The sequence below is a fragment of the Acinonyx jubatus genome, chromosome D3 (genome assembly GCF_027475565.1).
Source record: "Acinonyx jubatus isolate Ajub_Pintada_27869175 chromosome D3, VMU_Ajub_asm_v1.0, whole genome shotgun sequence".
Lineage (NCBI taxonomy): Eukaryota > Metazoa > Chordata > Mammalia > Carnivora > Felidae > Acinonyx > Acinonyx jubatus.
In genome coordinates, this window is record NC_069392.1 from 22,188,332 (window position 1) to 22,216,294 (window position 27,963).

Below are 27,963 nucleotides of genomic sequence, written 5' to 3' on the forward strand. Positions count from 1 at the left end.
TTTAGGCCTCTGCAGCTCTGAGATTCTCGAACTCTGTAACCATCTCTTTAAAGATGGAAAGCAGAGATGCTGAGCTAGACCAGATGTGGTGGATAAAGCCAAGATAATCAGCCCAGCGGTTTCTCTCTCTCCAGTGCCCTGCGTCAGCAAGGCCTTGGGTGAGTTTTGGCATTCACTCATTCTGATAGGTAATCAAGGCAACATCTGTGGGCCCGAACTTGTGGAAGAGGGGCTGATGAAACAGTTTTTACCCTCAACCCTTCCTCCTTCCTGAACGGCATGCGGGTGATGTGACTTTCTGAATCCACGAGGCTCCAGGCTGGCTCTCATGCAACTGAGCGTTTCCGAAATAGTTTCTTTGCTCAGACCCCCACATCCTCCCAACCTTTCACAGGCAGCCAGAGTCTGGGGAGGCTCTTTCCCTAAAGAAGTATTTATTATGTGGCTCCCCAGTGCCAGGCCCCAAAATGAAAGGTTCTGGGGGCATGTCTGTCAGAGGGAATGTGCACACGGCACCAATGGGTGAGACAACTCTGCTTCCTGCCCCTGAGAAATAAAGCAATTCAATGCCCACAGGACAGAGTGGCACGTGGGTGAGAAGGGCTCAGTGAGGCAGAGAAGCACACCCTCCCCCCCTGCAAAGGTGGGACCCAAAAGGATGAGGAAATGACATGAGCTGAGGCGGTGGGGCAGGTGACAAATCTGGTGGTACACAGCTCTGAGGGTTGGATTTCATTTTATTAAAAAACAATTTTTTTTAATGTTAATTTATTGAGAGAGAAAGAGAGAGAGGGAGAGACAGAGCAGGAGCCCAGGAGGGGCAGAGAGAAAGGCAGACACAGAATCTGAAGCAGGCTCCAGGCTCTGAGCTGTCAGCACAGAGCCCGATGCGGGGCTCAAACCCACAAACTGCGAGATCATGACCTGAGCCGAAGTCGGGCACTTAACCAACTGAGCCACCCAGGCGCCCTGGATTTCATTTTATTTTTTTTTTAATTAAAAAAAAATTTTTTTTTTAATGTTTACTTATTTTTGAGACAGAGAGAGACAGAGCATGAATGGGAGAGGGTCAGAGAGAGAGGGAAACACAGAATCTGAAACAGGCTCCAGGCTCTGAGCGGTCAGCACAGAGCCCGACGCGGGGCTCGAACTCACGGACCGCGAGATCATGACCTGAGCTGAAGTCGGACGCTTAACCGACTGAGCCACCCAGGCGCCCCTGGATTTCATTTTAAAGTAACCCTCCCCCCCACCGTTTCTATCCTAGCCCTGATTAGTTTCCTTCAATACCTTGACTGCCTTCGGTAATTGCACTTTCACTTGTTATCTGAATCCACACATCTAGAGGGAAAATTCTGAGAGGAAAGGAGGGTCCCCGCCCTCTTCACCATTCCACGGGTGCCCAGACAGAGCCCCACACAAAGAAGGTGCAGGAAAAGTCCCTGTGGCATTCACAAAGGCATCTGAGCAGGCAGGCGACCAGATCAGGATGGTGGAGTCGCAAGGCCTGGTCAGAGTTGGGCAAAGGAGTTGAACGTTCCATTTTTTATGAGCCCAGGACATTTTTTTCCTTCTTGCTTCCTAATCAGTGGTTGCTTGCCCTTCACCGGAGCCTGAGGCACAGAGCATCCGGGCCTGGAACGCGGACGTGCGTGGGAGGGATGGGAAACTGTGCCGGCAGCCTCAGAAAAGAATCAGTCTTTGTCTTCATCTTCCAATGCACCTGTCGTCCCAAACGCTTGACAAACACTGTGTCATTCACCTTCCAAACCTCTCTGTGGATTCGGCCTGGGGGGCAGGGGTGGAGAGGGGTGCAGGCGGAGCGCACAGAGCTGCATTCCAAGCATTCCTGCCTCCTGACAGCTCCTGGTACCACGGTTGTGAGCCTGGGATGTCCAGAAATTCCAGCTGACTCATCCGTGGGTGAGCAAGGCCAGCACGAGGAGTCGGGTAGAATATCTGCCGATGTCCCCATTTCAGAGGAGAAAGTGGCGGGTGGAGGTAGCAATGGCCAGGATTCTGGCTGTTTCTGCTTGAATGACACTTAGGGGTGACCCGAGGTGCCAGGAAGTGATGCAGGTGCGACACGGGGTCACAGGGGTGGCAACCTGGGCTGGGACCTTGGTTGCCTGGATTTGAGTTCTGGCTCCATCCTTATCACCTCTGTAACCTCATCAAACCTCTTGGCCTCTGTGTCCTGGAGTGGAAATCTAGAAATGGGGGTGGTAATTGTTCTGACTCCACAACAGTGGTGAGAATGAAGCAAGAGAATGTGGGGAAGATACTGAGCACGGTTCCTGGCACACAGGAGCTGCCTCACAATGGTGAGTCGTGCTAGAATGTGGCACTTCTGACACAATGACGTGCGAGGCGCTTCCATGAGAGCAGCCGAGTGTGCAGTGAGCCCTCGCTCAGTCCCACAGGACAGAGGCTGCAAAACGGCATGACGGGAGTGTCCCTGCCCTGCTTTGGGATTCAGGGCAGAGACACCCTCTCTGAGTCTCCCCGGTCATGGCCACACCTCCTGTGCACAGAGAGCTGTGACTGCACTCAGGCAAGGACACCACACTGAACAGGCAGCCACTCTTTTGGTCCTCACACCAGCCTCCAGATGGCTTAGAACCAGATCCTTGCCAAATTCCTCTTGCTTTCCCCCATGAGTCTTCTGATGCCAGAGCATTTCTCAAAAGTGGGAAATACAATGCCATCATCATCACCTCATGACCACGTCACTAGAGCCTCCAGCTTGGCCCTGCCTTTCAGCTATCTTCCTGGGAGATGTCTCTGAAGGTTTTTCCCCAGCTCTGTCCTGGGGCTGTCGGGGAGAGTGAAGTCCGGGAATGAGGATGAGACCCAGGACGCGACATGACCTTGGGCCAGCCCTGCTTCTTCACCCCCCTCCAGCCCCTCCCCCCCCCCCCCCCCCCCCACTGTCTGTGAGCTGAGGAGGCTGGCTGAGGTCATCCGTTTCCGGGAGTTGGGTCCCAGGGGTTCTGGCCCCTGAGTGCGGGGGAGAGCCGGGAAGATTAACACTTACTCCTCTTCAGCAAGAGAGCACAGCAGTTAGAAGACAAATGGGCTGTGGGTTCAAATGTCGCCATGACCCCTTGCCGGCTCTGTGACCTCAGGCAAGGCTCACACCCTCCTCTGAGCGGTTATCCTATTTGTAAAAGGGACATAACTTTCATACCATCGCCACCTCCAGACGTAGCATAAGGATTGAGATGATGTGCATGTCCAGAACTCAGCACGGTGTCTGACACTCACAACGTTATAGTCCCCCCCACCCCGCCGCCCCCCAAAACATGAGCCTCGTCGTCTTCACTGATTTGTGTATCTTACCGAGTGAAAACCTGAGGCCTGGTGTTGGTTGGTGGGAAGAGAAGTCGGGCCACGTTTCCGTGTTTCAGCCGCCACACCAGGCCAGCTTGAGGAGGAAGCGGCAACAACTCAGGAGAAAAGTCCCACAGTGTCTGCTCCAGCTCCCTCAGGCGGCTCTCAGAGCTCGTGCCAAGAGATGGCTTGGCGCCGTGTTTTCCTTTATGCCCGTTAGCGTGTTTCCAGATGTTTCGGGCAGCAGCTCGTGGAGTTCTTTCAGGTTCTGTTTCTTTGGATCTCCTTTCCTGTGGCTTCTCTTTCCTCTGCTTTTCCCCAGCTGGCTACTGTAGCTTTAGAGACAAAAGACAACAGCTTTCTCACAGCCTTCAAAATTGTCTGCCCACAGTCCCTTTCCAGGAGATCCCTGGACATGTTTTGGCCAGACAGCTGGATACCTTATAAAATGTTCCTTTGCTAGCAACGATGTGAATTGCTTTTCATATTCTGCACTTGGACTTCACTAGTCCCCATCTTGCACGTGCCCAAAGACCTGGGAAATGGTGGCCGCAACCCAGGGCAGCAAAATGGACGGAGCTTTCTCCTGAACGCCTACACTGCATGACCACTGCACTGAGATCATGTCCATCTCTCCAATCCCATGAAGTAGGTGCTATTCGCTTCCTATTTTTATGAGACTCTAAGACTCAGAGAGGCTATGTAACTTGTCCAAGGTCACTGAGAGAACCATGTTGCCCCAGTTCCAAAGCCCTAGCTCTTTCCATGGCAGATGGATGGCAGGAACATGCCTACCTGGCCTGTCCATGGCCCAGGCTCTGTGACTGGTTGTCTGTGACCTGGGTCCCAGGCCATGGGTTTCAAACTGAAACCTGCCCCAATAAGGAAGTCATTGGCTTTGCCTCTTCACAGACCAGACAGTTAAATCAACTCCTGGAGAAGCATCAGCAAAACAGGGGTATGTGTGTGTGTAAGGCTATTCATCCATGTGTGAGGGTGTGAGGGAATGTGCTTGTGAAGAGAGGTGTGTGTGAGGATGAACATATGGGTGCATGTGTGTGAGGACATGTGATGTGAAAATGTGTGCCCACATGTGGTTTCATGTACGAGGTGCACTTACGAGTAAGGGGGTGTGTGTACATGCATATGTGCATACATGAAAAGGGATTGAGGATGTGTGTTTGTGTACTGATGTGTAGGCATGCTGTGTGTTTGTGTGTGAGGATGTTTGTGTGAGATGCACGTATGCATGAGAACACATGTGAGGACGTGTGTGCTTTGCGTGAGGAGGTGTGTACATGAGCGTATTTGTATATAAGGGTGCGTATATGTATCCTTGTCCGTGAGGGTAGATGCAGGCACACTCACGTACGTGCACTTGCGTGAGGCTATGTGTGGGGATGCGTGTGTGGAAGGGTGAAGCTTAGGGCGAACGTATGAATGTGGGCATGTATGTGACCCTGTGTGCATACATGTAAGGGTCCAGGCACACATGTGCGTGTGCATTCACACGTGAAGACATGTGAGCATGCGTGGGGAAGCAGGAAGAGGATGGATGGTGGGGCGGGAACGCTGTGATCACCACCAGATGGATTCTTTGTTTTGTGAGACCTCTCTGGGGTAGAGTACCAGGCGTTTCCCAGCACTGATGACAGATCTATTAAAAAAATGTATTTATCTTCTCACGTGGTCAAAGGGCAGCAATCAAGCAAAGACGGGGTTTCTTTTCTTGAAGGACCGGACTTGCCCCTTCCTGGGCATCGCAGACCAAGGTTTACCTTGGCAGGGTACCGATGCACAGGCCCAGCTTCCTGGGCCCGCAGTGCCCTGGGCTGGCTCCCTCTCCACCTCAAGGCGTGGCTCCCCCTATCTCAGGGCAGATTAACTTCCCTGGCACCGGCTTTGTTTTGGATCATTAAGGAGGAGCAGCCGCTGAGAGTGGAGGCCTCTCCCTTCCACCCCCGGGGCCTGGTTCTGCTGAAAACACTTGATTTAGGGCTTCTTGCTTTGCTTTCCCTGGCTGGGTGTCCCAGGCAGAAGGGGAAACACCTAGGGCCCAGGCTGTTTTGTCTGCTGAGATTGGGGAAAGGGATTTGGTTTCCCCACTGAGGTGGCCCCAGCCTGAGCAGCCACGGTGGGTCTGGATTGTTTGTTTGTTGAGCGTCTGCTCCTGAGGGTGGGCGGGGTAAGGCTGAGGACACTGTAATGGGAGGCGGGAGAGCGGGTGGACCTTCGTGATGGTGCAAGGGGGCCTGCGTTCCTGCATGCATCCTGCCTGGGAAGCCCCTCTGGATTCATGTAAACCCTTTTTTCCTTTTCTTTCTTTCTTTCTTTTTTTTTTTTAAGTCCTTTTTAAATTTTTTTGTTTTTAATGTTTATTTATTTTTTTGAGAGAGAGAGTGCGAGTGAGGGAGGGGCAGAGAGAGAGGGAGATGCATAATCCGAAGTAAGCTCCAGGCTCTGAGCTGTCAGCACAGAGCCCGAAGCGGGGCTCGAACTCATGAACCATGAGATAATGACCTGAGCTGAAGTCGGAAGCTTAACAACTGAGCCACCCAGGCGCCTCAACCCTTTATTCTTTTGTTTATAAATTCACTTTACCCCATGCTCCTGCCCAAACCTCTGCTTTCCTCTATAGTTTGCCTCAGGGATCATAAAGGCCACAGTGTTTTAGCTCTGAGGGAACATGGTGGTCATCTGGCCATACTCTCTCCAAAGAGAATCTCATTCCTAACATCTTGAGCACTATGCACACCCAGGCTGCTTGGGCTCTTCTGGGGCCACTAGACTGTGAGCCTCCTGAGGGCAACACCTGTGTGTCTCTGGAACCTGTCACTGCCCCAGCACCTGACCCAGGGCCTGCTGCCTGGCGCAAAGTACCAGGCCTAGTAGGCCTCCGTACGTATTTGTCAGATGGGTGAAGGATGATGTAACTTGTAACTGCTGCAGAGAGATGCCCCTTGGCAGATGGCCTTAATCCAAAGATCCCTTGGATCTCTGAGTCAAATTATATTGAGCCAGAATTTGCTTCCTTCAGAATGTCACCCCCCGGAACAACACAGATTATGGGTACCACGAAAGCCCTGTAGCTAAGTGAAGGCAGAAACTATGCTCGTCTCAGGGCCTCCTAGATCCAAGCTGACTATAGTTACCATGACCATTCCTCACACAGACATGAGCAATATTTCAGTGGACATCTTGAAACATGGTTCATGAACTGGCCCCAAAGCTCTAGAAGCAAACTGGTCAGAGACAAGCACACTGGATGCTGCAGGATAGTGTCCCCCACAAAAACATATGTTGAAGTCCTAATCCCTAGGACCCATGAATATTTGGAAATAGTGTCTTTGCTATTTGTTAAGATGAGGCCATATTGGATTAGAGCAGGTCCTAAGTCCATTGGCTGATATCCTTACAAAGTAAGTCATTTGGACATATACAGACACACTCATGAGGAAGCAGGCCATGTGAAAATAGAAGTAGAGAGGGAGTGATACAAGAATCTCCAGGGATCTCTGACAAGTAGGGAAAGCTAAGAGAGAGGCCTGGAACAGATTCCCCCTCAGAACCTCCAGGAGAAGCCCACCCTACTGACACCTTGATTTCAGCCTTCTGGCTATCAGAACTGTGAGACGTTTCTGTTGTTTGAAGCCATCCCATTTGTTACAGCAGCCCAGGACACTAATACACTAGACTACTACCCCCCTGACTCATGTATCAGTACAAAACCTCAGGGGCACCTGGGTGGCTCGGTCAGGTGGGCGTCCAACTTCAGCTCAGGTCATGAACTCATGGTTCGTGCGTTTAAGCCCCACATCACGCTCTGTGCTGACAGCTCAGAGCCTGGAGCCTGCTTGGGATTCTGTATCTCCCTCTCTCTCTGCCCCTCCCCTGCTTGCTCTCTGTCTCTCTCACTCTCAAAAATAAATAAACTTAAAAAAAAAATACCACACACATCATTCTTTGTAACCCTGTGGTTGCACCCTTAACAAATTTAAGGGACCGGATAAGAACTACTGGAATTAATAAGAAAAATATTTAGAAAAATGACTGGGCACAAGATAAACACTCCACAGTCAAGGCATTCTTATATGCCAGTAAGCTACCGAGAACCCTAGTCATAGTATTACCTGAAGCCATAAACCACTTCTTGATAAACCCGCATGGGATCCTGATAAAGAACACTACACAATTGTACTGGGAAATTTTATTTTATTTTTTACAAATTTTTTAACCTTTATTTCTGAGAAAGAGACAGAGTGTGAGTGGCAGGGGTGCGGTGTGGGGGGGGGGGCGGTGGTGCAGAGAAAGAGGGAGACACAGAATCCAAAACAGGCTTCAGGCTCTGAGCTGTCAGCACAGAGCCTGATGTGGGGCTCAAACCCATGAACCATGAGATCATGGCCTGAGCCTAAGTCAGATGCTTAACCTACTGAGCCATGCAGGTGCCCCTGTACTGGGAAATTTTAAAAGAGATGTGAATAAAATAGGTGTTGCTAAATGGGGAAATTCAATTTAGAACAATTCTTTAGCCTCAAATGAATTTGCTGATTCATTGCAATTCCAATCAAAACCTCAAAGGATTCATTGATTTTTTTAATAAATAAATCCACATTTAATGAATGAGAGAAAATGGCAAAGACAATTCTGGAAAAGAAGGGTGAGGTGGAGTTGGGAGAGGCCTGTCCTAGCAGACCTTGAACATATTATTAACTAAAATATGAGTGTGACTCAGCACCACGTAGATGAGGTGCTGCCTCAATGTCTAGCACCCCCTTCCAGAAATGGGTTCAGAGTAGGGTGTGATGGGCAAGACAGGGCCAAAGAAGACAAAATGGCCACGTTGGAGGATTTGAGGCACTTGAGTGTTTATGCAGATTGAAGAACATTCCCATGTCTACCATCGACAATCTCCAACGTGGAGCGTCATCCCAGAGGAGTGGTTTATAACCCCAACAACTCAGTTGCTTTCTTGGTGGAAAGGAAACTCCTGAGTCCTGTTTCTGCGATGGCATGAAACGCTGTTCCAAGTCTAGAGCTGTGAGCGGGAGCAGGCAGGGTAAGGTGTGTGTGCCATCTGCTGAGAGCTGCTGCGTGTCCTTGGCTAATTCTGCCACTACTGAGTTCTTGAGAGGGAGTTTTGTAATCACCAGACATCTTTTCTCAATCTAATCATTTGAATTTCAAGAACCAGATTAGGTTGGGGAAGCACCCTGTATTGACAGACTTGACACATTCAGTTTTATCAGAAGTTTGCTGAGCATCCATGAGGTGCCAAGCTCTGGTATGGGCCCCGAGCCCTGAAAGTTTACGACTTGTCGTTATTGGTGCCTTGCATGGGATGGATTTGCCCTGGGCCCTTGCCATCAGGTGTCACTAAACTACAGCTTGGTGCTCCTCACCTCATTATGTAAGGATGACTGGATGTGTTACAAATACAGTCATTTTTTTTTTTTTGGAAAATGTTTATTTATTTATTTTGAGAGAGAGAGAGAGAGCTTGAGCAGGGGAGACAGAGCGAAGGAGACAGAGAATCCCAAGCAGGATCCACGCTGCCACGCAGAGTCCAACGTGCGACTTGAACCCACAAACTGTGAGATCCTGACCTGAGCCAAAACCAAGAGTCAAAAGCTTAACCAACTGAGACACCCGGGATCTCCATAAATGCAGTCATTTTTACTGAGTGTGAAGGAGTAACTTAGAATGTTGAGTTATACTTGAGGGCATTTTGGGGAGAACTGTTTTGCCACAGTGATGGTCACAGAGGAGGCCAGATCCCAAATGCTGAAACCTAGGGTGAAGCCAGGGTTAAAAACAGAGAGAGGAGACAAATGCCAGAGAAGAGAGATGTTGTCCCAGGGGCTGGTGACTGTGGGCCTTGTGGACCAGGGGAGGGAGACTTTATTAAGGGCTGGACTAGTTTAGTGCATGGTGACCTTGGATGTGCACTGTAATGAATGTAGGAATGTGTCCAGACCCCAGAGCAGCTCCATTAATTCAGAACCTCTGGGGGAGACACTCAGGCTTCCCTGTGTTGTAGACAGATCTCTGCAGGTGTTTGTCATATGAAAGCAGGTCTCAGAACAGAGCCTCGGCCAGGAATGAGGTTGCTGTTTCTTGCTTAATTGTACTTGACCTGGTACAAATGAAAACGCACACGTACACACACACATGCACACACACACACACACAGACACATACACACACATAAAAGCCCTGGTCAATACTACAATTTTAAACAACAAAAAAGTCTTTAGCATGTATGCTGTTTAGGATTATCATGTCACTGGCGGTGTTGATGATGAAGCCATGAGCGGAAGACAGTTGCAATGATATTTTGACTTCAGAATGATCTCTAGGGCTTATGCACGGTGCTTGACTTTTTTCTTTTTCTTTTTAAAAGCTTATTACTGATTTTTTTCAGATATATAGGAAAAAAAAAAAAGATTCCGGAGATAAGAGAACAAAGCAGACTAGGGCTTACTCATCCTATAAGGTCAGTGTCCCTGTCATTTACCTCTTCATGATCCTTATGTGGTTTCCTCTGATTAAAAGTAGTTGTGTCTATGAACCCCTTCTTTTTTTGACGGTCTCTCTTGGCCAGTCTCCTGGAGGGGGCGGGGTGGGCATCAGCAAAAGGTTAAGAAGAGTTTTCTTGTGCCTTTTTAAGAGTTTGTCTACAGAGTGTGTCATGAGATGGCAGAACCTGCAATGCTTTTTCTAGAAGTTTTCTATCGTTCTCAGGGATTTGCTCCAATGGAAGTTAGGGTCATGGTTCTGAATTAAGCACCTACTTGCTGATGCCAGTTAGTTGGACACATTCTGACATTAGAGTCCTAGCCCAATGTTCCAAATGTGAACTGATGTGATACAGGCCCACCATGTGATGTATCCTAAGAAAAAGATCATCATAAAGTTTGGCAGCGGGGCTCTGTGTGTGTGTAAGAAACAAACCTAGGTCAAGGTCAGAGTTGAAGAAACTGAAAAAAGAAACCCAACCCTTTCAGAAGACACAACTCTTCCCTGTCCCTAGGTCTCCCTTAGACCACCACCCAGTGTCACTTCCAGGGAAAAGCCTAAAAATCTAGTCCTAAGAAAACCCTGACTCTGAAAAGGAACCCGGACAGCATGGCCAGGCTGCAGCTGCTGACATGGAAGAAGCTGGACTGGGGATGACAAGGCAGGTCTCAGTGAAAATCTTCCAAGGAGGTAAGGAGGGAAAAAAAAAAAGATTCCTCATTTACATTGAGAGTAAACTTCCTGTCCTATTGAACAATGAAGCATTCAAAATCCGCCTGAGTAAAAGTCCCCTGATGCTGTGAGAGGGTGAGCAATTTCATGTCAGGCTGTTGTTATGGGATTTATACATGTCCTAGCTAGGGCTTGAGGTGAAAACCGTAGCCAAAAACAATAGCCTTAAACCCCACATGCACAGAAACCTCATTCCAGTGGAGTTTCCTTAAGAGAGAGCCCAGCAGACTTTTCACAAACAAAGTGACTTCAAAGGTAGGCTTGCATCACGAGCCTCCCCCACTTGACACTTCCCTTTAGCCCAGACCTGGCCTTCTGTTTCTTGGTTTACTTTATGAGGTTCTCACACACACACACATTGCAAAGCAATTATCGGAGCTTGCAGGCCAACAGGAAAGTAATTGTAACTGAGTACTTCCTTTGTCAGGCGCTGACGCTGGCCACTGCCTCCGTGATGGGAGGTGTGCCGGGCAACTCAGCACCCGGTGACTCTGCAACCCCTCCCCCACAGTGCGCTCTGGCTGAATTCCCTGGGGGGTGGGGGTGGGGAGGGGAGGAAGCCAGTGGGATGGGGGAGTGGGGGAATTTTCTTACATCACTTGACGTGCTTGCCTTCACTCCCAAAATCCTGAGTCATGACTAAAGCCGTATTGCCTCGGGTCTCTGGCTGAAACCAAGAGGTTATAGATTTGGAAACCTGACTCCATTGGCTGACTCTCGTCCAATTCATCAGAGGCAATGTGTATTATTTTGGTTGCCCCTCTTCAAACTGAAGTGCCTTCTAATCGAGGGGATTACGTGAGGAAAGTGGCTCTGTAGTGGCTTAGTAAACCGATGCCATGCGAAGGGAACGATATTTGACGTTCGGTGAGTTTACAAAAAGGGCTGTCTCTCTGTTTGTTTAAACCGAGATTAAGTGAAAGAAAAAGTTTTTCTTTCCCATCCCAAGACAAATGTGAAACACATGTTTTCCCTTTTGACTTTGTAGTTACAAGGCTCAAACAATTCTCCCCACACCCCCCTCAGCTGCGAGTTTTCAAGGATTGCAGAATGTTTCCTCTCTTTGGTGGCCAAAGCCAATATGAGCCTTTATATTTCCAGACAGTGGAGCTAATGCTGATGGCCCTGTTGATTCCAGGTAACTGGAGTATGGGGTGTTCCTGAGCCTACCATTGTCCGGGTAGGTGGGCTGGTAAGATCTAGTGCCAGGAACCCAAGAACTGCGTTCAAGTCATAGCTAGGCCTTGGCCTGCGTGGCCTTGCTGAGCCTCACTTTCCTCATCTGTCCTGCAAAGCAAAACTGGTTGACACTGAAACATCTCAACTAATTTCCCACTCTGGAGAGACTGTTGGTTCAAGCTGGTTTTTCTGGTAGGTGGAAGACATTCCTAGTTGAGGCACCCTTTGCCCGGGCTCCAGGCAGTGTGGCAGACTTCAGTCAAAAAGCCCGCCCTGCCCCTGACTCACTCACTGCCTTGACCTTGAACAACTCACTGCCCTTCTTTGTGAGGCCTTCTCCTTATCTGAGAGAGGAGGTTTGACATTCTTGCCCCTGACATAGTAGTTCAGATATGTGACAAGACTGAATGAGACTAGGGTGAAAAGTACTTTGAGTTCCTTGGACTAAAGAGATCACTCATCTTGGAAGATAAGTTAAAAAAAAAAAAATGCTAGCCCCAAAATATTTTTTGGATTATCTCAAGAATAAAGTAATGAAAATCAATATTCTTTACTCTTGGCTTTCCTTAAATCGCTCATGGTTCAGGCAAGGCAAGCACCAGCACAGGCTGTGAAAATCAGGATTTCTCCCCTGATGTTGGCCAAAGCAATGTTCCTTGCTTTTATCGTATCGTTACTATCGTTACTGTACTCAGAAACCTCCAAGAGTCCCCTTGCCTCCGGCGTTCAATCCAAACTGACATTCAATCCCATTATGACCTGTCTTCAACCTGCATTATTTACCACCTTCCTTACCCCAAATCTTAGAATTAGTTAGAATCTCCACAGTGATGCCACAAATGCCTCTGTAAATGTCTCCTCACAAGTAGCCAGCCAGGCTCTGCTTGGACACAGTTGGGGGAGAAGCTGTTGATACTCAAAGCAACCCGGAATTTTCTTTGTTTTTTTTTTTTTTAATTTTTTTAATGTTTATTTGTTTTTGAGAGGGACAGAGAGAAACAGAGTGTGAGCAGGGGAGGAACAGAAAGAGAGGGAGATGCAGAATTTGAAGCAGGCTCCATGCTCTCAACTATCCGCATAGAGCCTGATGTGGGGCTCGAACTCACTATGAGATCATGACCTGAACCGAAGTCAGACACTTGACCAGCTGAGCCACCCAGGTGCCCCTTAATCTGGAATTTTCTAATAATCCCTCATCATTAGAAGCTTCTCGCTTGTATTGAGTTAGAATCTGCCTCATCATAAAACCCAAGTGCCTGTAGGTCCCACAGAAGCCACCCCAATTCAGCCTCATTCTTCTTCCTTGGTATTTGAAGATGGCCATCAATCATGTCACCCCGAGAAATCCCTTTTCCAGACTAAACAACTACGGCATCTTCAGCAGATTTTTATTGACTTGGTTTTCTGATTCCTAAATGTCATGGTTCTTACTTTTCCCTGGATATGCTTCCAACAGTCAACGTCTCTTTTTTAAAAAGTGACCCTTTGAACTAAATGCAGTGTCTAAATGTGGATGGGTTGGTGGAGCTAGTACTCCTTTGTTTCTGTAACAGTTAGTTTAAGTAAGAGATGTGGTACTATTCAGTGGCTTAAAGATATCTCTCAAGGTGAAAGATCCAGGTTAGCAAGTGCTCTGCTCTCTGCAGGCACTGAGGAACCCAGACCCCTTTCCAGCTGGAGCTCTGTCTGCTATTCCATGGGGCGTTCCTGTCCAAGCTAGGTTGCTGCCATGTCCTGGATGCAGGCAGCAAGAAACAAAAAGAGCATGGTGGGGTGAGGGGTGGTGTATATACCTCTTATGGGGGCCAGCTTCCAACACAGACCGTTTGTTACCATTCCACTAACGACGACGACGCAATCCCATGGCCACATGCTGGGAAATGTAGTACAACAGGACTGCCCAGTGTCAGCACCCCCTCACCATGGAAGAATGGGACAATGGATGTTGGTGACCTCAAATATGGACAAGCCTCATTGGTCTTTCAGTTCACGGAACACATCAAGCTCCTTCTGCACTCAAAGCCCATGCACTCTGGCGTGTTCTGCCTCTCTGCCTCTCCTTCCCTGCACCTAGCCTCAGCTTGACTGCCACTTCTTCAAAGAGGCCTGCCATGGCCACCCCAAGAAAAATGGGTCCCTCATTCTCACCCTCTTTCTGACCTTCATTTGTGTCTCTCCAGGCCTCTGTCACAAGTTGTAGTGATTTCTTGTGTCTTTGTGTCCTTCCCCTAGGAAACTACAGGCTGCCTGAGGGCAGGCACTCTGCCTGTCTTTTCTCCAGTGTTTTTGCTGCCCAACCCAGTGCCTGACACATATTGGGGGGCTAAATAAGGATTTGTTGAATTAAAGAATATATAGACACCGTATGTTTACTAAATAGTCTCTTTTGCCAAACGCATCACTCTGTTAGGTCATATTATGGTAAACTAAAATGTCTTTTTTGACAGCAACTGTTACTGAGACATTTCTCCATGTGCTTCTGGAGTAGTTGATTTTTTGATCTTACTTACAGTCTTTTACATTTATATCTATTGTATTTTAGCTGCTTGTTTGGGTTCACTATTCTAGCCCCAAGAGATCTTTTCCAATACACCCATAGATACATTTATTTTTCCCTTCCAATTTTATATTATCTGAAATTCCAATAGATGCATCCTGTATGTTTCTTTATGTCACTGGCAAACAGGGATGAAGACAGAAAAAAGAAAGGGGCCTCATGTGGAGCCCCAGTCAGTACTGGAGCCCGCCCTCCGTCCTGTCATCAGTCCATCCTCAGGCCTCTTTGGGGATGAATGTTTAGTCATACAAACCACACTCTTAACAAGAATCTCACTGCACCTGGCGAGGTCAGATGCCCCACTGAAGTGAGATGCATGGTAGAACTCGGGGCCTTCCATTCCACTCCTGAACAGGACCATAGAAACTTCCAGACAATCACAAGAATCCCCTTGACAATATCCTCCAGTTTACCAGTCTAGTAACCTTATAAAAAACAGGAAATGACTAGTTCTTAATGAATCCGTGCTTAGTGACTCCTAACAATTATTGTTCTCTCATAAATGTTTACAAACCTTTATTTCATAATTTCTTCTGAAACTTTTCCAGGATCTACCCTCCTCTCCTTTCTGGAAGCCGTACCACATTGGTGCATCCTCTGTCCTCAAACACTTCTCCATCCTCACGCCTCTGAGCAGTTTCTCCTTTGTTCCTCCTGGTAGGAAATGTTCTTCCTGACTCTGAGTATCCTAACCTCTCCCCTCAAGATCTAGCTTGAAAGTCACCCCCTCTATGAAGCTGTCCCTCACCTCACTGCAGGCCTGCAGTGCCCTGAGTCCCTGTGGTGTTTGTCCCTCTTCTCCAGCCTGTGCCTTGCATGGAACCCTCTCCAAACAAGGTATGTAGATTGAACTGAGCACTGATAATCACCATCTAGTTACACCTAGGAACTAGCTCTTCATTAAAAAGTCAACCTAAGCTGTGTTCAAGGGCCAGATGGTGTGGTCTTCCTGTGTGTTCGGAATGTGTTTTTTAAGTTTTTTTTTTTTTTTAAGAAAAATTTGGTAAAGTATTATAAAGTTCCAAGGAAGCTGTAGAATTATTAGATTTTTCTTTTTTAAAAACTTTATTTATTTTGAGTGAGAGAGCTTGAGTGGGGGAGGGGCAGAGAGAGGGAGAGAGAGAGAATCCCAACCTGTCAGGGCAGAGCCCGATGTGGGGCTCAATCCCACGACCATGGGATCATGACCTGAGCCAGAATCAAGAGTATGATGCTTAACTGACTGAGCCACCCAGGTGCCCCATAGCATTATTAGATTTTTCACACTCAGAGAACCAATCTGTTTGATAAAACATTCTGGGAAATCAAGATGGATAGCGACAGATGATTCATCTGAACTGCAACATTTACAACATTCTGAATGTTCTAGCAGCAAAGGAGACAAATCAAAATTCAGAGCTACAAGCAAAATATTTTGAAAATTGTTTACCTTCTTTGCAGAAGCATATCTAGATTTACAAAAGATTGCAAGCAGGGCTTCTTTAACTACCTTGGTCAATTTAAAATTACTTCATTTTCATATAACTTTGGAAGACTAAATCAATGTTACAAACGCGGTCCACCTGCGTTTCACTTCCCCTGGGTAGCAACAGAATCTGGCAGAGATGCTGATGTCACACCATACCATATTTGAGAGGAAAAACTTAGCTCTATTAGATCATGGAGTCTAATTTCTCCCAATTGCAATAGAAAACTTTGTACCCTGGAGGGGAGGGGTTTCAGAAGGAAACCATTCTACCACTGCTGGAGTCCCCAGGATCTGTCACAGCACTTACAAAACAAGACCCCCTCCTCTTAGCCTCCTGGGGCCTGCCACCTCCTTCAGACCAGAGAAAAACTTTCCTTTCTATCGAAATGATGACTCTGGCTCATTATAAAAATCCTCTCTGCTGCTTGCTTTCTGAGCTTTAATAAATCCTGGATTACTATGAAAACCACCCAGGCACTGACTCTCCATATTTCCCAACGAGCTGTCTGGAGTTGGCTTCTTCTTCATGAGTAACTTCCCCAAATGTTTGGACAATTGCCCAACGCCATGAACTTACGACTACCAGATAAACTTTGCTGAGCAGGGAAAGAAAACTCATCACAATGTCAGTCTCAGAAAGCTAGCACTGACCTCTCTCTTATTTCTTTTTTGCTCTCTCTTCACTCCCCTTTCTTGCTCGTGGCAATTCATGCCCCTTTTATCAACTAAGAATGGAATTTGTGTTATGACCAAGAACTTACAACATGTGGCTTCTCAGCTTGTCTTTGCTTTCTCTTTCTTATAACTGTTCAGTGATGGGACATCTCAGAGATCAGGAGGAAGCCTGGTTTCCAGTTACTTCCATGCAGTGCTTCACTGTTTTCAAATGTGTCTATCCATTTTTCTAGGAAATTCCAATGCTACAGCTGTTCTTGAAAAGGGGCCACAAACATCTCAGTCAGTTAAGCATCCGACTCTTGATCTCAGCTCAGGTCATGATCTCACGGTTTGTGAGATCAAGCCACACATCAGGTTCTGCACTGATGGCAAGGAGCCTGCTTGGGATTCTCTCTCTCCTTCTCTCTGTGCCCCTTGCCTCAAAATAGGTAAATAAACTTTAAAAACAAAGTGGGGGGCATATTAAAGTTTCCCATCTTAATAGTTTCCCAGCTCTTACTCCATGTGTTCTTAGGTCCATGTTCACCATTTCCAGAGTTTCTTTCCAGCTTCACTTTTCCTTTTCTCATTTCTTTCTGCTCTTCTTTCCCTCCAGGGTGAGTGCCTCAGGCCTTACTAGAGCATGTTGCCTCTGTTACTCTCTTAGCAGGTATTAGGCTGAGCCGTGAACTGGCACTGATGCAGGCGCTAAAAAGGCAGCACCATGGGAGTGACCACGAGAGAGAACCATTCTGGAGGTGGGGGGTGAGGCATAAAGCCACGCAGTTAGAGCAGTTGAGTAAGTTTAGTGTCTAGAACCCACATCCAGAAGCCAGCTGATTTCTCTTTCTTCTTTGTTTTTCTTTCTTTCTTTCTTTCTTTCTTTCTTTCTTTCTTTCTTTCTTTCTTTTTTTCTTTCAGCAGGCTTCACACCCAGCATGGAGCCCAACACAAGGCTTGAACTCACAACCCTGAGCTCAAGACCTGAGGTGAGATCAAGAGTCAGATGCTTAACTGACTGAACCACTCAGGCGTCCCTAGAAGCCAGCTGATTTCTAAATGTATCTTCCCATCTACAAAATGGTAAATGAAGTCTCCTTGAAGTGCAGACAAAAATTTGATTGTGGTTTTTTTTATTGTGGTAAAATACACATAACATAAAGTTTACTATTGTAACTATTTTTAAGTGTGCAGTTCTGTGGCAATAAGTACATTGGCGTTGTTGTGCAACCGTGACTACCATCCTCCAGAACTTTCTCATCTTCCTGAACTAAAACTTTGTATCCATTAAACAACAACTCTTCATTCCCGGTTCCCTCAACTCCTGGTAGCCCCCAGTCTGCTGTCTGCCTCTATGATTTGGCTACTGCAAGTACCTTATGCAAGTGGACATACACTATTTGTCCTTTTGTGACTGGCTTATTTCACTGAGCATCGTGTCCTCTGAGTTTATCCATATTGTAGCAGGTGTCAGAATTTTCTTCCTTTTTAAGGTTGAATAATATTCCATTGTGTGTACACACCACATTTTGTTTCTCCATTCGTCATTGATTTGATTTAGATTTTTTAAAGTAGTGAAGTTTGTATTTTAACAGTTAGAAACAGTTGCAGTCAGTGAAATCTGGTAGGAAAAGCGTTGAACTGGACATCAGGAAGCCTGGGTCTTGGATTCAGCTCTCTCACTAGTGACTTAGGACAGATGGCTCCCGCCATGCAGAGGACCCCCTGCATAAGAATTGGCTGGGCCACCTGGGAGGGTTGTAGAGTCCTTGACTCTGCCTCTGAGAGTGGAGCCTAGGAATATGCATCTCTAAAAAGCTCCTGGGTGTTTTCATATATTCAAGTTTGAGAACCACTGCTCTGGGTCTCATTCTCTCATCTAGGCTAGATCAGAGATTTTTCAAACCAGGCTGTGCCCTTGCTCAGAAGAATGCCAGGGTTCTGTAGAGGGACTACAGGGACACTCAGGTAGATGGGTGTGAGGCCCAGAGTGAAGGAGATCTTCAGAGGCAGGACCTGGGTCCCCGTTCCTACTTGCTTTACCTCTTTTGCCTCTAAGAATCTACAGAACTCTTAAAAAATTTTTTTTAAGTTTACTTATTTGTTTTGAGAGAGAGAGAGAGAGAGAGAGGAGCAGAAAGAGGGAGAGACAGAATCCCAAGCAGATTCTGCACTGTCAGTGCAGAGCCCAATGCAGGGGCTCCAACTCACGAACCATGAGATCACAACCTGAGCCAAAACCAAGCTTAATCCACTGAGCCACTCAAGTGCTCCTAGAGTCTACCGAATTTGTAAAAGCAAATGTAAAACCAACAGACTCTATATTAAAAACCATTTCTACTGAAATTCAGTGAATCTCAAAATCACTACATTTATTTTTGAAATTATCATTGAGTTTTATACATGATTGTTTTACAAACTTAATTGGTTTGGGATTCTCTTGTTTGGGATTTAACATAAGGTTGTTTTAATTTAATTTTAAGCTCTGGCAAAAGGTTCCTATATAGATCTGCATGTTCTTCCTGCCAAGCTGCCAGCAGGCCATTTTTGTAGTACATGGGCACTGTAGAATGCATATTTTGGTCCATATGTCATAACTGTACCTAATCTCAATATTTCTAGTTCTTAATTGTAAAACATGATTGGAGACTTTTGGGCAAGATCAGTGTCTGACTCCTACTCTCATCTTGGCTTCACCTGGGCCTCCTTTGCTCTCAGCCAAGTCCCTTAACATCCTTGGAGGGGACCCCTTTCTCTGGAAACTTCCCTCCCTTCCCAGACCCTCCCACCATTGCCACAGGGTCAGGAGAATGGGCACCTGTGCAGTGCAACTGTCACCCTGCTCTTTCACTGCAGTCATTGACCTGACTCAGCTGGACCATCAGAGTATCTCCCCTGGGGGCCTGAGCCTGGGTTCAAGGACAGTCTGTCAGCCCCCTCATGTGGCTGGGCCTGTGACTGGTGACCTTGGAGTCATGGGCAGCCATCTCGGCCAATGGACTGGGTACCAAAAAGGCATTATGAAGAGAGAGAAGAATGAGTTGCATGTGTAGAAAGAAGCAGAAACAAAAACCCTGAAGGCTTTATAATGACTGACTCTGTGCCTTGGGTTCCATGAGACACCCCTGCTCACTTATAAGTTCCCTTCTGCTTTTTTTTTTCTTTGCTTAAGTTAACACAGGATGGTTTCTGCCACTTGCAATTCTATGTCATTAATATGCCCTGTAAAACAGGAGTCCAATACAATGAATAGGAGAATTATAAGAATCAATTGAGATAATCATATGAATATGCCATAGAAGTATAAATTCTAATTTATCTCATGGTATTATTGTTATCTGAGTCTCCCTTTTCCCCTTTGGATTAAAAATACTATATTTGTTGGTAAGACTTAATATCCCAAAGTTATTCTTTTCTTTGGAGCAAGACACTGAAAGCAGGAGGAATTTTCAAATGCAAAGAGGGTGGGGATTTTGAAATGCAAATATTTTCAAGTAAGAGTCAAATGCCTGAAAAAAAATAATTGAGCTTTATGTGTTTCAGGAAATGTGCCAGGAATATTCATTCATTCACTGCCTTCTTGCCTGCCCTGAGTCAGGAGTGGGTCTGGGAACCTGTGTAGTTCAGGCCCTGAAGGAGCTTATGGGCAAGCCAGGGAGTTAAGGTGTGTTCTAGGTGCTAGGAGGGAGGAAGGATGGGAGAGGGCCACATCTGACCCAACTCAGGAAGACTTCTTGGAGGAAATGATACTTAAGCTAAAGAATGAAGAGGATGAATAGAAATTAGAAAGGGGAGAGACAGAGAGTTGGAGAAGAGAGAACAGCCTGCTCAGTGGCCTAGAGGTAGAGGAGGGCGTGATATATACCTGGCGCTGAGTTCAAGAGGTGAGCACTGAGCACTGGTGAGGGGAGCAGGGCCAGAGCATGCAGGGCTTGAAGACCACCCCAGGGAGTCTGGACTTGACTCTGAGGCCCTGCAGAGCTGCCGGAGGGTTTAGGCAGGGGATAATTCTGGTCATACTTGTACTCTGGAAAAGATACCTTCCGCCAGGGTGGCGAATGTATGTTTGGCAGGGACCAGGTCTGGAGGAAAGTAAGGCCGCTACAGGAACCCAAGGCGAGAGGGGAAGGTGTCCTGAAATCCGCTTTAGGAGAGAAAGATGGGTTTATTCAGTTGATGTATATAACACCCAGATGATTTCACTTGTTCCTCACTTGTAACAAATTATTGTCTCCATTGTACATGTAAAGCTCAACTCACACACTTGCCCAAGCTCACAGAGCCATCAAATGGTCCTGAGGGATGTGGGGTAATAGAATATTAGGCTAGTTCCAGCTTTTATTTATTACTTGTTTATTTTTAATTTAATTTATTTTTTAAATTTACATCCAAGTTAGTTAGCATATAGTGCAACAATGATTCCTTAAGCCCCTTACCCATTTAGCCCATCCCCCCGACAACCCCTCCAGTAACCCTCTGTTTGTTCTCCGTATTTAAGAGTCTCTTATGTTTTGTCCCCCTCCCTGTTTTTACATTCTTTTTGCTTCCCTTCCCTTATGTTCATCTGTTTTATATCTTAAGGTCCTCATATGAGTGAAGTCATATGACATTTGTTTTTCTGTGACTAATTTCGCTTAGCATAATACCCTCTAGTTCCATCCATATAGTTGCAAATGGCAAGATTTCATTCCTTTTTATTGCCAAGTAATACTCCATTGTATATATATACCACATCTTCTTTATCCATTCATCCATTGATGGACATTTGGGCTCTTTCCACACTTTGGCTATTGCCAATAGAGCTGCAATAAACATTGGGGTGCACGTGCCCCTTCGAAACAGCATACCTGTATCCCTTGGATAAATGTCTAGTAGTGCAATTGCTGGGTCGTAGGGTAGTTCTATTTTTAATTTTTTGAGAAGGCCAGTGCCAGCTTTTAGCATCTCAGCACAAACTGCTCTCCTCACAGGACTCAGAGAGATAAGACACAGAGTAAGTGAGCCTAATTGTGGAAGAAGAGGTCTAGGTTCAAGGCATGAGTGGTTATCCAGGAGAAAAGGCCTGGGTGTGGTGTTGCCTTGGGAAGTCCTGGGAGAATGTGACGTATGGGGACAGCAGGCAATGGGGGTTTCAGGAGAGGAGCCTTCAGACAGGGGTAGAGGGACACCAAAACCCAATGCTATTTAACAGGTTGGTACGCCTTGGAGAGATAGCCTTTGAATGTGGCCTATGGTGTTACAGGAAAGCCAGACAAGGTGTGGACCAGGGACACTAAAGGTGAGAGCAAGGTCACAGTGCACACATCACAGCACTCAGACTCAGGTTCTTAACTGTGTGATCTGGGGCAGTCAACACAACTTCTCTGAGCTGAGCTGAATGGTCCAACCCACCCCCACGACACAACTGTAAAACTTCTGTGAAATGATATACATTAGAAGCGCTTTGTAAATCCTATGTAAAGGTGACTTCTATATTGTCCTGAGTCATAGTTATTATAGTGTAGCCCTCCCCACCCATTTTCCCCCACATCTTCAACCCCTCCTTCGAAGAAGTCTCTGTGAATCTGAGAGAAGCAGTGACAGGCTGTTGGTTGGAAGAGCTGATTGGCTACTTGACCCGATGCCTTCCCAGGACTAGAAGACTCTGACAGAAAGGAGTAGAACTAGTTTTCAAAACACTCGCAAGAGCTTAAAGGAAGAGAATACAGATTTGACCTTAGTTTTAGGTCAAAGAAAAAAATCATTTTATCCATTTGTCTGCCGGGTATTGCATCTTAAATTTCAAACAGCTCCTACCTGCAATAGCTCCCAGGGGACATAGGACCAGTGACTGTGAGTAAAAGGTAATCTAAAGGGAAAAAAGGTGGTGAGGTGGATTTAGGGGCTCAAGCTAGTGAGTTCTGGTTTCCAAAAAAGCCAAGTTTGACTTAGCAGTTGAGATACACCTGATTTTCTGGTAGCACAACTCAAGTTAGAACATTGGACAGGAAGCTTGACAGAGCAACTCAGCTGCATGCAAACTCCAGAAGGTACTTATTGTGGAAATTTATGCACATACAAAAGTAATTCCCAGAGACGGAACTTCAACCTCATTGTAAAGGTTGGTCCCTGGTCCCCCTCTCCCCTTCCTCCCCTGTAAATGGGTGACACAGCTCAAGGGAAGAGTGAGGATTGATGTGACTGTGTTTCTAATGCCATGACTGGTTTTCTTCAGAGATGGGAGTCATTCTTTGACTTTCCCTTTTGAATACGTTTTTCTGCTGCTGCCTCTTTAATTAGAACTAGAAATTCAATTAAGGAGGGAAAAAGAGAAACAGTCTTTTCTAGCCAATTTCTCTGTGTTCCTGAGAGGTTTTGAGGTTAGGTCGCACATATTCATGCTGGTTACCTCTCTGGCTATTAACAGGATGGCATGTGACCTGGCCGAAAGCTGTCGCTGGTCATGACAACGACCACTACGGTCTTGGCTTCAGAGCCTGCCCTTTAACGTCTTGGCATATAATAACAGTTTTGTTTACCAGGTAAATGGGTTTTTTTGAACATTTACTATTACTATTATTATTATTATTATTATTATTACTGGAACACCTATCAAAGAAAGAGAAAGCAGCCATGCCAGGGTATGATTAGAGGCCACTGTGCCGTATCAAGGACTTCAGGTTTCCTGTTGACTAGCCTACATTTTTCTTTGCACCAAGACTCACCACCCCCTGCCCCGCCCCTAAGAAAACTGAACAATGCAAAGTAGAGACAACATAAATGTTTTGATGGGAAAAGTCACGCTATGTTTCTAGGCTACAGTACTTTTTTCAAGTCTCTTAAAAGAAATCACGCTGAGTCCATCTTCAGGGAAGCTCTTGGACCCTGGAGAAATAAGACATCTACTAAATCAGTAGCCCCCACCCCACCAATCATGGTAAATGCTTCCAGACTTGGCTGAGCCAGTATTTACAAAGCAGACTATGAAAATTATCTGAATGTTCAATCAAATTAATATCTTTCTGTGGGAGAATGTTCACAAGGTATAGCTAACTGAAAAGAGAGAGAAAGAAAGAGATACCACTAAATTAAATGCTTCTGTACACACACACACACACACACACACACACACACACAGGAAATACACAATTATGCTATAATGAGTGGTGGGACTATGAGGTAATTTTCTCTTCTTCTTCATACTTTTCTTATTTTTCAAACTTTCTACCATAAGCAGGTATTATACTCATAGTAAAGCATGGTGTTTTATTAAAAGCACAGCCTTTGGAGCCAGACTGCATGGTTCAAATTCTGGTTCTCCCACTTCTTTCAGTGACATTAAGCAAATGACTTAATTTCTCTGTGCCTCATATTCCTCACATAGGGCTGTTATGAGAATTAAAGAGTTAATATGTAGAAAGTTCTTAGAAGATGTCTCGCACATAGTAAGCACTAGCCAAGTATTTGCTAAATGAAGAAGAAAGGACTTTTTAATTTAGTCCAATCATGGTTCATTTTCTCTGGAATGTCATTGGCCATATTTCTATGGGGTTCATATCTTGTAAGTGTTGCTGAATTGAGGACACTTATATCCCTATGCTTCTGTTTGTCCTCACCGAATATAGTTAGCGTGGATGCATGACATTTGATGGGTAGCTCAAATCCTTAAAGTTATTTGCCAGGTCATGACAAAGAGCAGGGATTTCCCAGGGGTATACTATAACCATCCCCCACTCCCTCATTTGGTCATAGCTGAATTACGGCAAGCCTAATTCTCTCCTAAACCACAAGCTATACTATCACAATTTGATTCATGACATTCACAGAACCGGAAGGATCCTTGACCTTTGGTAAATTCTGCCCCCTTGCCCAGGTTGAAATGCCCTGGGTAAACCTGGTTCAGTGATACGTGCCTCACTTCCTCACGTAGGCCTGGGAGGAGCAGAGGGAAATGAGAACCGGCTTTGTGGTAGATAGTCAAATAGTTGTGAAATTGTTAATGACTGATAGAAGATGAAGGGTATAATGATGAGGCAGAATGAGTTCAGAAGGATCTTTTCCCAGCAACAGGAGAGTATCTACACAAAAGCAAATCCATAAACTTATACATGTCTTACAGACCAAAGAACTGAATGATAGAGCTCATTTTTGTTTTGTGATAAAAAAAACATGTGTTGGTGAGGTGTAACCCAGGAACAGACAGAAAGAAAGAAACTGGAAAGAAAGAAGCACAAAACGGACGGTGCCTCCTGCCTGGGGCAGGAGGACAAGATGGTACTGAAAATCCTATAAAACCACACTGATGCTGTTTCCTTTCAGCCAAGGGAAAAACAGTCTAGAAAAAGGAAACTCCAAATCTCTTGTTTACCCAGCTGTCTGTACAAAGTGAATTATTCATGATTAAATGTGAATAATAAACCTATGCAAATATTTGTTGTATTCTCAATTTTGAGGAGGTTGGGGAGTAGCGGGAAATGAAGTCACTTTAGAGTAATTTAGTTAACTATTTTCTTTAGAAACATATCAAGAATATAGATTTTGACTGTTATTTATATATTTCCCTCCCAACACCAGAAAAAAAGGTGTTTTTTTTTTCTTTAGGAGGCTATGTCCTATTGGAAATGACAATCTAAAGCTTTTCTCTTAGTATCATGACATTTATATAATTTCCTTAGAAACTAATTGTGAAAGTTTTTTTTTTTTAATTTTCTGACTTTGGAGGGTTAAAAAGGCTTACAGCAGAAGTTCTTCTATAATGGGAAACCTTAACTGACAAGTTTCCAAGTATCTGCTGCTTACTGTAAATTCTTACCTATAAATTTCAGTTATAGGTTTTTGATAAAGGGAATATTACAATAATACTGATACCTGGCAGTTTTAAGCTGTTTATCATTTTGGTTACAGAATTGGTTTAACAGTTTCCATCAGAACTGTTAGCCCTTTAGCTAGAACTAGGTTAGATTTTATGTAGCTTGTCCATTCTAAGAAACACTTAAAACCCAAGCAATAGCAAGGTAGTGAAAGGTGTCTTATCATCTTGCAACCTCTAACTTTTCAAAGTTAGTTTATACAGTGTGTCATCACCATACCTTCTTAAAGAGTTCATAGCATGCAAACGGCTGTTCTATGCATTCTGTAATCATAAATGAGTTTCATTAATTAAAAACAAAAAAAACTTGCCCCATCCTTAAGCTGAGTTCATTCTGACAAAAGCCCATGTTTCAGTTAACCATAGGCTAGGTTCAGATGAATCTCGCTTTTGCTCCACAATAATCTCCATGTCGGGAGGAGGGGCCAGAGAACTGTTCTGGTCTCCCTTGGCTCCTGGGATTTAGGCTCTGTCTAGAACTATTGATGAACGGGCTTGCCCTCCAAGGGAGCTCTTCATCCCTCCTCCCAACTAACCCAGAGTCCAAGCAGAGGGATTCCAGGCACCACACCAGATTTAGAGTAGACTGTCCCCACCCACTGCTTCTGCCTCATGGTTGTTAAAAACCCTAGGTGGGTCACCATCCATGTTTTGCAGCTAATGAAACAGAAGAAATGGGAAGATAAATTTCTTGTCCAGAAATAAAGGGAGAACCAAGATAAAGACTAAAATTCAGAATTTGACTAACAAATCTCTAGTAAATTCCCCACATTATCCTACCCTGCACCACCACCCCCACCCCAATCAACCTAGAAACCAATGAATTGGTGGTTTACCAGTAACAAGCACAATTCCTAGCACTATGATTAATCTGCCACTATCTTTTTCTTCTGCAGTTGTTATTTCTGGAGATTTGGACAGTGCAAGATGGACCATACAGAGGAATAAAAGACCAGAAAGTCATCTGAGCTACTCCCCAAACTTTAGGCATACTGCACTGAAACCAATCTAGACTTCCAGAAAAGATAATTCTACCACCTTCTCTCAGATTCAAATCACACTGACTGCATCCTAAGCCCATTCTCTTTTATTCTGTGTTGACTGGAGATAATTATTTTCTTCTTCTTATTATTATTATTATTTATATTTATTTTTGAGAGAGAGACACAGAAAGCAAGTGGGGGAGGGGCAGAGAAAGAGGGGAAGACACAGAATCCAAAGCAGGCTCCAGACTCTGACCTGTCAGCACAGAGCCCAACGGGGGCTCGAACTCATGAACCGTGAGATCATGCCCTGAGCCAAAGTCCAACGCTCAACTAATTGAGCCAACCAGCACCCTGATAAGTATTTTCTTATTAAAATAAACACATTAACGTTGCATTGTAAGGTTAACTGGCAATGTTAATAAGTGGCAAACATAGGTCTCAAATAAGAGATCGAAGTGGTAATAAACATTTGGAAATGTTTGGAAAAATATGATCTATATTTAATAAAACCCAATCAGTGAGTGGAAATTGGCTTCATTATTAAGATTTCCACTATCCTGTTTCTCCTAGGGTCTATAGTTATCTTAGCAAACTTGCCTCTCACTTTATAGGAACCTGTCTGCATTACAATTTAGTTGAGTGGCTTCTTTCTCACACTATTACAGCTGGGGAGCCATTTCATTATGCTGGCAAGTTTCTGAACCTGCAGTATAATTAATTCCTTTAATAGGCTCCTCCTTAGGGAAGGCCCATTAGTAGACATCACTAGGAATTAACATCTTAGTCCAGAAGAAAAGCTCTTTGGAGGCAACAGTGAAACAGATAAATCTTTGTTGAGAGATGTGGCCAGGGGACTTCACCACAATTCCTTGTGGTTTCAGAATGACATGCATATTCTGAGACCCACAGATAGGCAGAGATAGTTGTCATTCTCAGTAATGCCCTGACCACACCAGTTCTTTAACATAAAGAGGTAGTTCTAAAGGTTATAATTTCTTAGAAGAAAGCAGCATGGCTGAAGGCAGGGAATGAAACTGCTCACTGACAGACTATGCCTATCAAGAAAGGCTACTAGGTATTTAAAGCATACTTGAAGGCTGCTAGACAAATCCGTTTTATTTTATTATTTTTTATGTTATTATTTTTTAATGTTTATTAATTATACATAATAATAATAACTTATTTTTGAGAGAGGGAGAATGCAAGCAGGGGAGGAGCAGAGAGAGAGGGAGACACAGAAACTGAAGCAGGCTGTAGGCTCTGAGGTGTCAGCACAGAGCCTGATGCGAGATTCCAACTCACGAACCCCAAGATCATGACCTGAGCTGAAGTCTGACACTTAATGGGCTGAGCCACCCAGGTGCCCTGACAAATCCATTTTATATTAACCTACTAAGGATTTTTTTTCCCCTCCTTTGATCTTGTTAAATAGTAATGAAGTCCTTCTGTTGGACTTTGAGTATTTTCTTGATTATTTTCACATATGGTCTCTGGAAGCAAGATGACTTTGGGTTCAAAATACTGCTTCTGCTAGCTGTGCAACCTGGGGCAAGTGGTTTAACTTCTCTGTATCTTAGATATCTCCTCTGAAATGGAGATAACAGCAGCACCTACCACATTTGATTTGGGGAGGATTAAATGGATGGGCACATGTAGGTGCTTAAGTAGAGTGCCTGGCCCAGTG

The 27,963-nt window shown here is 45.3% G+C and overlaps 1 long non-coding RNA gene across 2 annotated transcripts; it reads left to right on the top strand.

Annotated features, from left to right (window-relative positions):
- Positions 1 to 26,401, top strand: LOC128312420 (uncharacterized). 2 transcript variants are annotated; one of them, XR_008291738.1, is made up of 3 exons: positions 1 to 158; positions 17,367 to 17,528; positions 26,190 to 26,401. It is a non-coding gene; the product is annotated as an uncharacterized LOC128312420 (long non-coding RNA). The 2 variants fall into 2 exon arrangements; XR_008291739.1 differs by having other exon boundaries at positions 17,370 to 17,528.
- Positions 26,402 to 27,963: the final 1,562 nt, after the last annotated feature.